This window comes from Argentina anserina, chromosome 4, assembly GCF_933775445.1.
Source record: "Argentina anserina chromosome 4, drPotAnse1.1, whole genome shotgun sequence".
Lineage (NCBI taxonomy): Eukaryota > Viridiplantae > Streptophyta > Magnoliopsida > Rosales > Rosaceae > Argentina > Argentina anserina.
In genome coordinates, this window is record NC_065875.1 from 16482322 (window position 1) to 16498467 (window position 16146).

Genomic DNA, 16146 nt, shown 5'->3' on the forward strand with positions numbered 1-16146 from the left:
TAAGGGTTCTATAATATAAAGTAGTTTGTTACAAGATGCGGAATTGCTGATAAAATTACTGTGAATCCCCCGTGCAAGGCACGGGTCAGGTAACTAGTAATCCTAATGAATGGCTCAGCTTACTTCGAAGGTGTACAAACTATTGATATTGCTCGATACTAGCTAGCTAGTGCATGTGATATATATACATATATATATATATATATGAACATAATTCGAGCAAAAGTAGACACACTAAATCAATTATTATGCATAGCAGCCAATGCACTATAATGAAGTTGAACGAAGGGCTCGACAACGAGACGGGACGGGCTGACCCCGGCCTATCCCGGTCCATGAGTAGTGGGTCCGGTTCGGGTCGGATCGATCTTAGTACATTTAGATAAATGACGGGCTGAATTATACCGGGTATTTTCATAAATACGAAGATTTAAGTCCGCTCACCTAAAGCGGGCCTTGCGGGTTTTTGCAGGCCGGGCTGGGTCTTGCAGGTTTGTATTAGAAAAAAATATAAGGGTTTGAAATAATAGAAGAATTATTATAAAACATTCTAAAAAAAGTCACAAATAAATTCTAGTTTCGAAATATTGTCGATCGACACCAATAGATGTGATTGATATATATATTCAGGGACCCTGTAAAAATTTCATCCGTTTTGAACATCGTTTTCCCGTCCGTACCTACGGTCAACCAAAAAAGAGGCGTTTTCACATAATAAAACCTTATTGACTAGGGCTTTGCCAAATGGGTTTTCTCGTTGAGACCACGCACGATCCGTGACAAAAATTAGGTGATTTTAGATATGTAAAACAGCTTTCCGCATTCGCATCTTGGTAATAGGTCCCCCCTTATGACATATTGGTGTTGTTTTGGTTTACCGGATATTCCGACCGTTAAACGAGGTCCGAATTGGATGAAATTTTAAAATGATCACTAAATATATATACTGATCACATCAGATTGTGTCAATCTACTCCGATAAGTTTCCTTCATATAGTCGCTTCATAATGTGATAGTTTTATTATAAACCTAATATAAAAGGTTATGATACATTAGTGGACACTTCGGCGATCGACAACTTCAATTCAAAATATGGTCGATTGACACCCGTAGATGTGATCGGTATATATATTTAGGGAATTCGTAAAAATTTCGTCTGTTTTGAATATTGTTTGACCGCGGACTTTTCGGATCCGCGGACTAAATGATGAGGCGTAGTTGAACATACAGTAGAATCTCATTAAATGGTATAAAGATGTTTTCATATCTAGAGTAAGGCTTCGAGATGACAGTAACCAACTATTTTGGAAAGAAAAATTCATATATGGTCTTCCCAAACTTTTGCACATAATATAAGACAAGTCCTCAGTAATGAAACATGATTTATTAATTATGACTCCTTAACCTATGGAAACATAATTACAGTTATACAGAAAGAAGACATGAAAATGTGTACTGATATGAAACTAAATTCTCAACTTAAATCAGAAAAGAAATTAGCCAAGTATGAGTTAGGAAATTTCTGTGAACAATATGGTTTACCATCATTACCTCCTTCTAGACGAAGAAAGTCATCCAACAAATTCATTGATCATTCAAGATCTAATAGTCACAAACCTTATTTTCACAAAAGAGAAAATTTTGAATCAAACCAATTTTATTCAAGAAATAAGCCAAAGAAAAACTAGAACAAAAAACCAAAATCTTACTCTAAGAAAGATCTTTTGATAAAAGTAAAACGAAATGTTTTAAATGTCATAAAACTGGTCACTTTGCAAATGAATGTCCAGTAAAAACTACAATAAATCAATTAATACTTACACCAGTTGAAAAAAAAGAATCTAATCAAGGTATTAGAATTAAGAAATACAGATTCAGAGAATGACATAAGTGAAAATATTAGATCTTTATCAGAATCTTCTTTTTATGAATCAGGAGAATGGTCTTCCTCCTCCCTAAAAAATCACTTTTGGCTGCAATGATGCTTGTTTCAAAACAATTAATGTCTTTTCTAAACAAGAAGATCAACAAGATTATTAATTGATTTAATTGCTAGAATTGATAATCCTGACTTAAAAACTGAGTATCTCAAAAAAAATTTTAAAAAATAATTACCCAAGAAGATGTTAGTAAAACTCTCCCAACAAAAATCAGCAATACCTCAACATTTGATAGGTTTAACAAAAGTAAAAAAGAAATTACCATCCAAGATTTACAACAAGAAATTAAAAACATTAAAATAGAAATTCATGCTTTACAACAATCTCATTCTAATCTTATAAATGATAATACAAATATCAAACAAGAATTAAATATTATTAAAATAATAATGCATTTTCTAACTTAGAATACCCTCGAGTTAAAGAAATATTAGATGAAGAAAATAAAATCCCAAATGATGAAGAAGTATCTGAACAAAATATTTTTAGTGATATTAATCGTATTCAACTCAAAAAATGGTATACCACTATCCAACTTAGAATCAAAGATTTTGAACTCACGACAATAGCTCTTGTAGATTCTGGAGCCGACCTTAATTGTATCCAAGAAGGTTTAATACCTTCAAAATATTTTGAAAAATCTAAAAAATCTCTTAGTTCAGCAAATGGTTCAAAAAAGAATATCAAATATGAAATTCCTATGGCACATATTTGTCAGAGTAAAGTTTGTTACAAAACATTATTTGTCCTAGTCAAAAACCTAAATGATAGACTCATCTTAGGTTTACAATTTATTACCTTAATGTATCATTTCCTTGTTAACTATGATGAAATCATTACTTACATGAACCAGTCAAATTTAATTTTTTTTGAAATCCTGAAATTCATACTCTAAAAGCATTACAAGAAAATTCAGTTACAAAAACTATCAATTATATTCAAACAAAAACTAAACAAATTAGCTTTCTCAAAGAAGAAATTAATTTTAAAAGAATAGACAACCAAATTCAAGATGACACTCTTCAAAATAAAATTAAAAATTTTGAAGAAAAAATAATTAAAAAACTGTGTTATGATCTTCCTACGGCTTTTTGGCATATGTCAATACCCAGACCGCTCCGTCGTAACACGATATTGTCCGATTTGGGCATAGCCCTCACGGTTTTGTTTTTGGGAGCTCAGAAGCACCTTCCCAGTGGGTCACCCATCCTGGGATTGCCCTGGGCCAAACATGCTTAACTTCGGAGTTTTCCTCTCCTCCGAAGCCGTTGAGCCCCCAAAAGGCTTCGCGTTAGATAGAGGTGGGTATGTACATATAAGGCGCATCACCCCCTCTTCGTTAGCCGATGTTGGATATTACAATCCACCCCCTTTCGGAGTCTGACGCTCTCGTCGGCACACTCACACCACATGGCAGAGTGGCTCTGATACCAAATGTCACGACCCGGACCGCTCCACCGTAACACGATTCTATCCGTTTTGGGCATAGTCCTCACGGTTTTTGTTTTTGGAAGCTCAAAAGCTTCTTCCCACTGGGTCACCCATCCTGGTATTGCCCTGGGCCAAACATGCTTAACTTCGGAGTTCTTCTCTCCTCCGAAGCCGTTGAGCCCCCAAAAGGCCTCGCGTTAGATAGAGGTGGGTATGTACATATAAAGCGCATCACCTCATCTCCGTTGGCCGATGTGGGATATTACAATCCACCCACGACCCCGAAATACGGCCCATCTGGTTGTCTAATAATGTGAAAATATATGAACTCATGAGAATTGGGCAACCCCTCTGTTTACCCAAATGCATTTATAATACGGGTACTAATGAATGCTGGAACACCTCTGTTACCCCTCACGTAGTACACCGCCGACATTGGGCAACCTCCTGCTACCCAACATCCAAAAATATGAGTACAGATGAGCCGATAACCCATCTGTTACCTCACATGCAGTACTCCGGCAGACAGACTAGAGATCTAACTGTATCGTAACTTTCGTCCGGCCAAAGGCTAGGTTCCGACATGCCAAACACGTCTGAAGACTGGTCCGAAGACATAAACACGTCCGAAGACAAAAATCACGTCCGAAGACAAAAACTCGTCCGAAGACAAAATAACATTTTAACAATTTCCATGTTAAACCATGTACAATAATAATCATGTCATATTGTACAAATCAAATCACATGCTCGATATATAAATCTCGTCATCAAAATGATATAATCACAATGAAATCATAATAGTATATTATATAGCAAACTATATATATATATATGTACCTATTTACCATTTATACAAATATATATATATATATATTCCACTATATCATATACATGTCATATTCCATTCTTAAAAATTCTGCAAGATCTTGAATCTCCGCAAGGGTAGATTCGTAAAGATGTGAGATTTTACTCACCTTATCAACTCGAGCGTATTTCCACAATTTCCAAATGTAATTCCTTTCCATTATTTATAGATCACCTTGAAAAGATAATAAATGAATTTAGAATCATTACGTAACCCTTTAAATGACGAAACAGTAAAAACATGTTACTATTCAGTAATTTCTGGTTTTATGGATTTACCGTTCACGTATTTACTATTCCCGTATTTATGTATAAATACACATCAATTACATATTCATGTATGTATACATACTATTTACGTATTTATGTACGTATGAATACTATTTAAATGTAAATATGGTCGCAGTAAATAATAATTACTGAATTACCCTTCCGAAATTACTTTTACATTTACTGAAAGTAATTTACATTTATATTTACCGTACGTAAAATAAATTTATATTTACCGTCGTAAAATAAATTTTTACAAATTTACAATGTCGAATCACTGTTCACGTGCCGCCGCACGTGGCGGCGCGTGGGGTACACGCGCCACCTCCGGTAGACCGCGCGTGGGGCACAAGCGCCGAGCCTAGGGCCGGCGCGTAGCACGCCACCGCCGCCCCATTTCTCTTCCTTTCTCCTCCCTCTTCTCCTCCACGGCCTCACGCCGCCTCTTACCCCCTCCACGCACCCACACGCGCCGCATAAGGCGGCGGTAACCCCTCCTCCTTTCCTCCTCCTCCAATCTCCTCTAATCTTCCACAAATCCAACCAAAAACACAACAACAACATCACAACAACTCGATTCAATCAACCCTAACCTTGTTCAAGCCGTGGAAGCACCGAAGAGGCGCCAGAGTGGCTCGACAACGGCGGAGGAAATTTGCAGAAACTTGGCGACGTCCTTGCGACTTCACGGCGGCGCGGCAAGGGGTGGCGAGCTGGAGGGTTGCTGCGGGGGTCCTTGCGGTGCTCTAGGTGCCGGCGGTGAGCGACACGGCGGGCTGGAGGCAAAGATCGCCGGTGAGGGTGTGAGATCGGGGAGGGAGAGAGGAAATGAGAGAGAGAGAAAGAGAGAGTGAGGGGTTTCCAATTTTGGAAACCCTAAACTGATAAAATTCATTTATATACTCGTTTCCAAAATCAGAAACTAACTTCCGACGTTAATAATTTTCACGTCCGACGTTCGATTCGAACACGTGATGTGTCCACGAACTCGTATCAACGAGCTCTACAACTTTCGTGAAGGAAGTTTTCACAATCGAGCGACGGAAATAACAATCGATTCTCACGTCGCAAAACGTAACGTTTTTCTAAATAAACGTTTCGATAACGTTTCCGACGTCACAAAGCAGAACAAACACGATTTATAATTTTCACAAACTTTAAAACTTTAGGAATAATCTATTAAATCGTCCCGAAAAATCGGATTATTACAGCATAGGAAAAAACATATCGTTTCATTACCATATATAAGGAATGCAACGAAAGTAATATCCCTACCAAAGCTTGACCATTACAGATGAATCATGAATTCATGGAATTTTGCAAAAATGAAATTAATGAATTACTCAGAAAAATGATAATTCGACCTAGTAAATTGCCTTGGTCCTGTGTCGCTTTTTATGTTCAAAAATTGGTGAGCTTGAAAGGGGTACTCCTCATTTGATCATCAACTATAAACCATTAAATACAGTCCTGGAATGGATCAGATACCCAATTCCTAACAAAAGAGATTTAATCAACAGGCTAAATAAATCAGCAGTTTATAGTAAATTTAACATGAAATCATGTTTTTGGCAAATCTAAATCAATGAAGCTGATAAATATAAAACACCATTTGTTACTCCTTTCGGCTATTATGAATGGAATGTGATGTCATTTGGTCTTAAGAACGCTCCCAGTGAATTCCAAAATATTATGAACGACATTTTTAATTTTTACAGTCAGTTTTCAATTGTGTACATCGATGATGTTCTAATCTTCTCTCAGTCTATTGATCAACATTGGAAACATCTTAACCAATTCTTTTCGATTATAAAAAACAACGGTTTAGTGGTATCCGCTTCAAAAATAAAACTATTTCAGTCAAACATTGGATTCCTATGATTTAATATCCATCATTTACATATCCAACCCATTAACCGAGTTATCCAATTTGCAGATAAATTTCCGGATGTCATACTAGACAAGACTCAATTACAAAGATTTCTTGGATCATTAAATTACATGCCAAACAACCCACTATTCTGCAAAAGTGAACAGTAAAAGTATATTCGTTTTCTTATATAAAGAGGCCCTCTCCTTTATTAGAACTATCCCAAAATTTTCCAATTCCTATCATCTCTCCCTCTCTGGACAATCCGAGAGCTTCTTCATTGTAATAATCCATTCTTTGTAATTCATGCATAAGTTCATAGTCAAATAAAAGTATATCAGATCTAAGTATGAGCTGCCCATGAGTGGCGTTCCCCCATTGCACAATCAGTTCCTCTGCTCCAGTACATTTATGTTTAATTTAGCTTTCATGTATTAATTTAACTGTCATATAGTAATTATAAATTAATTTTATTATACTTGCTTCCGTGGTCTCTGATATCAGAGTCGTAAGAGTTGTAAGTATTTAATCTCTGCTTTTTAAACCCCTTAGTCCCCAGGTAGAGGCTCTGCCTCCTAAGTGTGGATCCTAAGTATATATATATATATATATATATATATATATGAGAATTTTAAGCTACGGACGTCTGTAACTTACGTAAGGTACGGATTCGCCGATTCCGGCGAAAGCAGGCTGCAACGGCGGGGCGGACCACGACAGCCGCACTACCCACCTCCCGGCGGTCCCGTCTGTGCCGGTCGGAGCTCCATCGGCGAGCCACGGCGGCCGGAATCGTGAAATCGCCGAAATCTGCCTAGAAACTTGATTTTTGCAGATTCTGGCCGCCGTGGGCCACCGATGGAGCTCCGGCCAGCACAGACGGGATCGCCGGGAGATGGGTAGTGCGGCTGTGTTGGTCCGCCGCGCCGTTGCGGCCTGCTGTCGCCGAAATCGGCGAATCCACACGGTGCGGACGTCCGCACTTGAAGCGGCTTATATATATATATATAAGAATTGTCTTCGGTCGTAGTTGTGCCTCACTGAGGGAAAATAAGAATGTGCCCTGAGGAGATAACATACCAAATGCGGTAGGGCGGATGCCGAATAAGTCCATATAAAGAAACGTCTCGGTGGTAGTTGTACCACACCGGGGAAATATATAAGTGTGTGGACACATAGAGCTCGTTGCACATATAAGAACATGTCCCGGTGGTAGTTGTACCTCACCGGGATCGGGGAAATACATGTATGTCGATAAGTGAAAAATGTACCCATAAAGCTTACACTTAATCTTGACATATGGAGCCGTATCATGTATGTGCTGGCGGCCCGGAGTCATTGAAGTAGAGCAACAACAAATATATATAGAATGCTTCCGGAGCACAAGTACATTCATTTATGAAAGTTCACAGGAGATCATGTATATATAGCACCGCTTGGGACATGTGGTAAGCTAGCAAATCATATGCCTCATGCATAGCTCAAGTTGTTTCATGGGTGCGGCCAAGTGATGACATTTGTAAGCTAATAGATGAGGTAGACATTTGCTCCGGATGTTGGCATTGAGCTCCGGAATATTTAACAGGCACGGTTGTGGGAAGTAGCATGTAACCACAAAAATAGGTGTTGCAAGGCACATGGAGAGGTAGGCGTTGATATGTTGATCATCATAGCAATTGGACTTCACTAGAATACCAATATACATGCCGTGCACATATGATAGGTGTCCAGAGCAATAGATGACACAAACAAAGTTTCCAAGTATCAATAACATATTTACATCATCCATCCATGTCTCTACGGTAGAAGCATCTTTGTTTGGACAATTAGAGAGAGAGAGAGAGAGAGAGAGAGAGAGAGACTTCCACTGTGACAATCCAGGAAGCATCCAAAATAAGTGAGAGGCATATTGATATCACCAACCAAAGGAAAACGTAACATGATAAAACTCATGAGGATCATCGCCTAGTGCAGTTCATTTTGTGCATCTGTGCTACCACATGTGACAGTTTTGGTCACTGACCGACAACCAGCTTCGGCAATTATAAATGTTTGATATAATTAGTAGATATGCCAAATTAAATCCAAACCTCCATAGACTGCTCCTCCATAACAAATAAGCGGACTCATTGTTTCACAATGACAGGAGTGTAAGCAGCGAAATAGACAGTGCCACAACCTCATTGCAGAGAAGCATCCACAAAGCATATCACCGACTCAGTGTCAAACTTGACCCGTGCGCTAACTGTATAATTCACCTCCAATTGTAGCGACAGGTAGTGACCTGGACCCATTTGTACCAGCTTCTGTGGTGAAAGAGTATCTAGTTGAGGCAGTTGCTGGATAGCCAGGTGAAGGAGCATCAGCGTCGAGAGTAGACAGATGTAGCTCTAAGACAGGGATAGATCCTTCGGGCCGGCGGAGAAGCTTCGGTGTTGACTCGGCTCAGCCGGGTGAGGAACTTGGTGTGGGTGAACTGTGAGGATTTGGATTTGGGGTTTGTGAACCCCTAAATCTAGAGAAAAGGGATGCTTGTTTGGATTTACTTTGCTGAAATTGTGTCCGATTAGCAGAGAGAAGTTTAGGGTGTGTGGATAAGGATATGAGTTATTGGGAGAGAGAGAGAGAGAGAAGGGGTTTGGATGAGCCTTCTTTCGCTTTTTGCTGGGTCTAGCCTAGTGTATATTAGCGAATGAATAGAGGGAAACCCAAGATGGGATAGAAAGTCGGCGGCGTGCAAAATTTTCAAAGAGAAATCTTGGCCAGTGATGAATTCGATGTAGGTGAGATATGATGGTGACCACTGAGAGGACCCTCCCTCTAGCGCCTCACGTCAGAATTTCTAGTAGGGATAACTTCGGCGAACCGATGAAGTTCTCGGTCACTTGAGATCCACAAACACATGGCGTTACGCGGAGAAAATTGGGTTGGCCGGCCTTTAACACTCTAATGCCTAAGTCAATAAAGATAGACATTATGATATGTGTGAGTGGAGTATTAGAGGCTTATGAGGCTTACCTTGATGTGGAGAGGATATGCGTATTTATAGAGATAAATATGGTGTAACCAGTGAACTTACCAAACTATCCTCATGGGTTAATAATACCTGCAATGAGATTTTGGGCCAATCGAACCCTAAATGAGCGAGCAATCATGATGTTTAGCCCATTAAAGGGTGTAGCGAACCGATGAAGCTCTCAATCACCTGAGATCCACAAACACACTGCGTTACGGGGAGAAGACCGGGTTGGCTAGCCTTCAACACTCTGATGCCTAAGTCAGCAAAGATAGACATTATGATATGTGTGACTGGAGTATAAGAGGCTTAGGAGGCTTACCTTGATGTGGAGAGAAGAGGAGTATTTATAGAGATAAATATGGTGTAACCAGTGAACTTACCAAACTGTCATCGTGGGCTAATAATACCTGCAATTGGCTTTTGGGCCAATCAGACCTTAAAGCGGCGAGCAATCACAATGTTTAGTCCATTAAAGGGCGCAGCGTTAACACAAGACCAACCCTTTGTCAATATAGGTTCCGGGTGAAAAATATTATGGGCCCTCAACCAAATACTTGGATAAAAAAAAAATTAAAACAAATTGAATCATGGAGTATCCTTAAACAGTTAAATCCTAAAACCAAAAGTAAAAATAAATTTCAAAAACATATTAAAGAAAGTCAATATATGATATACCTCTTAAGAGTGTTATCTCTCAATTGCCTCAAGTTGAGAATTTAGGATTTTAGAATTACTGGATTAAATGAGATTTTTGAGAAAAACTGAAAAGAAAACATAGAGAGCCTAAGAACACGAGAAATAAAAATTTGTTTTTGTCAATTGAAACTATAAAAATAATGATGGAAATTTGAATGATCGAAGAAGAGTTAGAATACTAGGGGTTTTCTAGGGACGTCTCGTTATTCTTCAATTGAAAAAAAATTATATTAATGTAATGAACGAAAAAGACTACGAATTTTAAACTTTTAATAGGAGACACCCTTCATTTATCATTTAAACTTGTTTTTTTAATCAAAGCAACTCAATTTGTTTTAAGGCCCCATACAATTTCGAGTTTTAGGCTAGGGCTTATTGGCTCTTGGCCCAGGGACGAACCTAGTAAATGAAAGTGACAAGTCTAATATTTTATTAATAAACCAAGAATAAAACTGAGATAGTTTAAATTTTGAACTTCCCAAATTGCTTAAAGTTTATTAAACTCCAAAATCTATTTGAATATGGTTAAAAAGATACAATTACAATTTGTAATATATAAATGTGAAAATAAAGAATAGAATGAGAAAAAAAACCACGATCTTACAATTCAATCAAAATGGATAATGACTACCATTGTGTAGAAAAGAAAACAACCCACTATTAGTTTTATTTTATTTTTTCACAATTTCTGTTAGAAAAATGGAGTGTGTGTCATGTGGCTGGTAAAAATTGAAGGAAAACAAAATAATACTCCATCAACCAATCATGCAATAAATTAAACTAAATTGACTAAAGCAATACCGTATTACATCTGTACAAAAGGCATGCATGCCTATCCCTTACCTTAAGCAAAGAACTCTATAAACTTTCATTCGATAAGGAAATGCACAATTTGGAGTTACGTAGAGTAGTAGTGGAACAACCAATTTACATTTTTAATGGGGTTTTTACCACCAACTACAAAAATATCACTCTAATTACCAGCTGTAGGACCTAATTTTTGTTACCCATGCTGTCAGCTAAGAGTAATTAGTCGTTAGCCCGTCCAAAATCTAATGACAAGAGTACCCTAATAAGTTTAAGAAATTACAAACACATATTATCTGTTACAGGAGCTAAATCTGGGGGACCGAGCTTCTCGTAGCCTTGTATTCCGGTGTGTCAGCTCAGTGAGACCTACACACAACAAGTCAAAGTCAAAGAGCCAGTGGTAAGCCGGCCTTCGACCCTCCGAAGCTTAAGTTAATATCCGTAGCAGAATAAGTTCGAGAATTAAGGACTTAGGAATACATTACCCCTTTTAGGTGGATTGGTCAGCCTATTTATAGGTGAACTGGGGAATGTGTCTGGCCTTCCCCTCAATGTGGGAATGTGTGCCAGTACATTGTATTTATCTCTGAAAGCGAGCCACCGTTGGTGGTGTTAATGGCGATACCCAAGCAAGTAGAGGGGTTGCCGAACCGGCATGTTTGCCTGCTGGGTCTTCCAGGTCTCTGGCCACTGGTCCGGTGACTGGAGTATGAGGAGATTAAGCCGAAAATCACCCCATTCAGGGGGTGGCGTTAAGTCCCCAAGTCTCCAATCAAGGAGATTCATTGGTTGGGGAGTTTCATATCTTCATCTCCGCTGCAAATATCCGACTTCATATTGTTCGGGACCCGGGCCGGCCTATCTGTGGTCATGGAGAGTAATCAAGGACCCCGGGGCTAAGCATATGAGTTAGCTAGCGCGTTCAGGGAGTCTGTTGATCTGGAGTGACCTAGATATGCCGGGGTCAGGTTTTTTGACCGCCAGGTCAGGTGGTGACCGCCCGGTCGAGTGCCGACCGTATGGGGGCAACCCATGGATCTGGTCAAGGACTTCCGCATCAGACACATGGGTTAACTAGGTGTGCGAGCGTCATCAAACTAGAGTGTGACCTAGGGCTTGGAGAGTGGCCGAGACTTCAATATTAGATAAGGGTTAACTAACAAACCCAATTAGGCACGCGGGTTAACTAACATCGGAGTGTCCCCGGACTTGGAGTGACCTAGGATCTTGGGGTTATGCTCGCGGATTAACTAACACGCTCAGAGCATCCATGAATATGGAGATTGGCCCGGGTCAGAGATTTGCTTCATTTCGGAGTTATATGGCGAGTCCCCACAGTTCTCATTCAAGGAATGTCCCCCGCTGCAACGGTTGAAGTCCCCCAACGCGAGTGGCCAACTCATCCCGGGGCTTGGATAATTAATGCAGGAGTCAAACGTGGGTCACTCGAGGACGTGAAGCGACGGTGACATCAGCAGCAATTATAGCGTATGGGGGTAGGTGAAAGATCGAGGGGGTTATGGATAAATACAGGCACGTGGGGCGCATAAGGGGGAAATCGAGGCGGTTTTATGGTAGTGGGGCACGTGGCGATGAACCGACGGCTGGGGGTAGGTTTTGTCGACGATCGGGATCATCTTCAACGACTATATATAGAGGGGTGGAGTCCTTGTGTCTCATTTCTAAAAAGTGTTAGAGAAGAAGAGGAGAGAAAGAGAAGAATTCTCGGCGATTGTGATCGGAAAAGAGTAGGTATCTCCGTGTTTGCAACCGTAGAAATCACTACATCCAGTCGTCCACAACTAACAAAGGTATCCCTCATTTCTTTACTCTCATTCTTCTAGTTTGGGAGCAATGGGCTAATATGTGTTGATTTGAGAGTTGTAGTAAATGGGGAAGTGGGTGTTGGGAGAAAATAGGCCGGAGTTCTTAACATGCTCCAATCTTCTCTTATAATTGTACCTAGGCGACTTCGGGGTTTTCAGCTTAAAGCGTTAGCCACTACATTTGCTTTATCGGGATGGTATTGTAATGTGAAGTCATAGTCCTTGATAAGCTCCATCCATCTTTTTGTCGCATGTTTAAATCGTTCTGACTTTTGTGGTCAGAGAATAGATCAAACCGCTCATCGTACAAATAATGCCTCCAAACCTTCAAAGCAAAAACCACAGCTGCTAGCTCAAGATCATAGGTTGGATAGTTCTTCTTATGCACTTTCAATTGTCGAGATGCATAAGCTACCACCTTCCAATTTTGCATGAGAACACAACCGAATCCTTGATGTGATGCGTCACTATATATGACAAAATGAATCCCAATTTCTGGAATGATGAGAATTGGTGTTGTCGTCATATTTTCCTTTAGCTTCTGAAATGCTTGTTCACAATTGGTGTCCCAAATAAACTTCTGTTAATATATGCCTTGAATCATCCAATCTGTTCTGGCGGCTAATCTGTATATCGGGTTATACTAGGTTATGGTTTCCTATTAGGACTAGTATATCGGGTTTAGGGTTGTATATAAACAACCTATTGTGTGTTGTGTATATGTTGTTCTGTATTTTTTCCTCAACATAATAAAAACTGTTCTTCTTCTGTCCGTGGACGTAGCTAACACATCGTTAGTGAACCACGTAAATCTGTGTTCTTTCTTGCACTAGTTATAACAAACTGGTATCAGAGCTAGCTGGCCTGGTTGTGATTTCCGCCAAGAAAGATGTCTGGTTTGAATGTGAAGATTGATAAATTCACAGGGAGGAACAGCTTCAGTTTATGGCAGATCAAGATGCGAGCCTTGTTGAAACAACAAGGGATGTGGGCGCCGCTGGTTAAGAAGTCAGGGGATCAAGAAATCGCTGAGATGGCCAGTCTGGAGGAGAAGGCACACTCGACAATTCTGTTGTGCCTTGCAGATGATATAATCATCGAAGTCGCAGAGGAGGAATCTGCGGCTGGTCTGTGGTTGAAGCTTGAGAGTCTATACATGACGAAGTCTTTAACCAACAAGTTGCTTCTAAAGCGACGTTTGTTCGGTCTGCGTATGGAAGAAGGTACATCTCTAAGAGATCACTTAGATCAGTTAAACACTGTTATATTAGATTTGCATAATATCGATGTTAAAATTGATGATGAGGATGCTGCTCTAATTCTGTTGGTATCTCTACCTTCGTCGTATGAGAATTTTGTGGATTCTTTTATTGGTGGGAGAGATACTCTGACTCTGGAGGATGTTAGATGATCTTTACATACTAGAGATATGCGTCATAAGGCGACCGGTACTAGTTCAGACAGTCAGGCTGTAGGGTTGGTAGCCAGTGGAAGTTTGGGACAGAAAGGTTCGGGGAAGAAGAAATATAAGAATCCAGTTTCAAAGGGTTCCAAATCCAAAGATGTCTGTAACTATTGTAAAGAGAAGGGACATTGGAAAATTGAATGTCCAAAGAAGAAGAAGCAGTATGAGAAAGCATCAGGTACTGCTGTTGTAGCAGAAGTTGACACCACTTCGGAAGAAGATCTGGCCTTGGTTGCAGATGCACACATACATCACAGGGATATGTGGATTTTGGATACCGGGGCGTCTTATCATATATGTCCACGCAGAGAGTGGTTTTCAACCTATGAGCAGATAGATGGAGGCAATATTTATATGGCAAACAGTTCTACAAGTAAGGTGGTTGGAATTGGCTCAATAAAAATACGGACACATGATGGTAAATTCTGTACATTGAATGATGTTAGGCATGCTCCACACATGACGAAAAACCTGATTTCTTTGGGTCTTCTAGATAGCAAAGGTTTCAAGTACAAAGGCTTATGTGGAATTTTAAATGTCTACAAAGGTACCAATGTGGTTCTGAAAGGTGTCAAGCGAGGTACTTTATATATTCTGCAAGGTTCAATGTTGTCAGGCTTGGCTACTGTTGCATCATTAGAGGTTCACAAGGATGATATGACCAAGCTATGGCACATGAGGCTTGGTCATATGAGTGAAAGAGGGATGCAAATTATGTCAAAGAATGATCTTCTTGGTAGCCACAAGGTCAAGGATTTTAGTTTCTGTGAACATTGTATCTTTGGGAAGCTACATCGCAGAAAATTTCCTAAAGCGATTCATAGAACTAAAGGCACGCTTGATTATATCTATTCTGATTGTTGGGGTCTCTCTCGCGTTGACTCTTTGGGAGGTCACAGATATTTTGTGTCTATGATTGATGACTACTCAAGAATGACTTGGGTGTTCATGATGAAGCATAAAAGTGACGCCTTCAAGAATTTCAAGCAGTGGAAGGCATTAGTTGAAAATCAAACAGGGAAGAAGATCAAGAGGCTGCGAACTGATAATGGTCTGGAATTCTGTTCTGCTGAATTTGATGATTTCTGCAAGACTGAAGGTATTGCAAGGCACCATACAGTCCGGAATACACCACATCAAAATGGTGTAGCAGAACGTATGAATCAGACACTTCTGGAGAGAGCTAGGTGCATGCTCTCTAATGCTGGATTAGAAAGAAGGTTCTGGGCAGAAGCGGTGAATATTGCTGGTTATCTGATAAATCGTGGACCACACACAGGTATACATCTCAAAACACCTTATGAGATGTGGTCTGGTAAGTCTGCTGATTACTCCAATCTGAGGGTTTTTGGGTGCTCTACTTACTATCATGTAAGTGAGGGTAAGTTAGAACCAAGAGCTAAAAAGGAGTGTTTGTAGGCTATGGAGATGGGGTTAAAGGTTTCAGAATCTGGTCTCCATCTGAAAGGAGGGTTATACTGAGTAGGAATGTAGTATTTGATGAAAATTCTATGTTTAACCCTACTATGAAGTCTGTGGTTGTATCAGAAAATTGTAGTGTTGAGAAACAGGTGGAGCAACAAGTCACTGAAGATGTGAGTGAACCACAACAAGAAGATCAACACCTACATTCAGAATCAGAACAAATGGTTACTAATCAGCATGGTTTGGCTCATGAGCGATCTAGGAGACCAAACTTTAGGAAACCACCTATAAGGTGTGGTTTTGAGGACATGGTGGCTTATGCACTACAGGTTGCTGAAGAGGTGGATCCTCATGAGCCGTCCACCTACAAGGAAGCAGTTACAAGTACAGAGTCAGCTCAATGGCTTGCTGCAATGGGAGATGAAATGGAATTACTTCAGAAAAATCAGACTTGGGAATTGACCAAACGACCTGATCAGGGGAGAAAGGTTATTACTTGCAAATGGGTTTTCAAGAAGAAAGAAGGG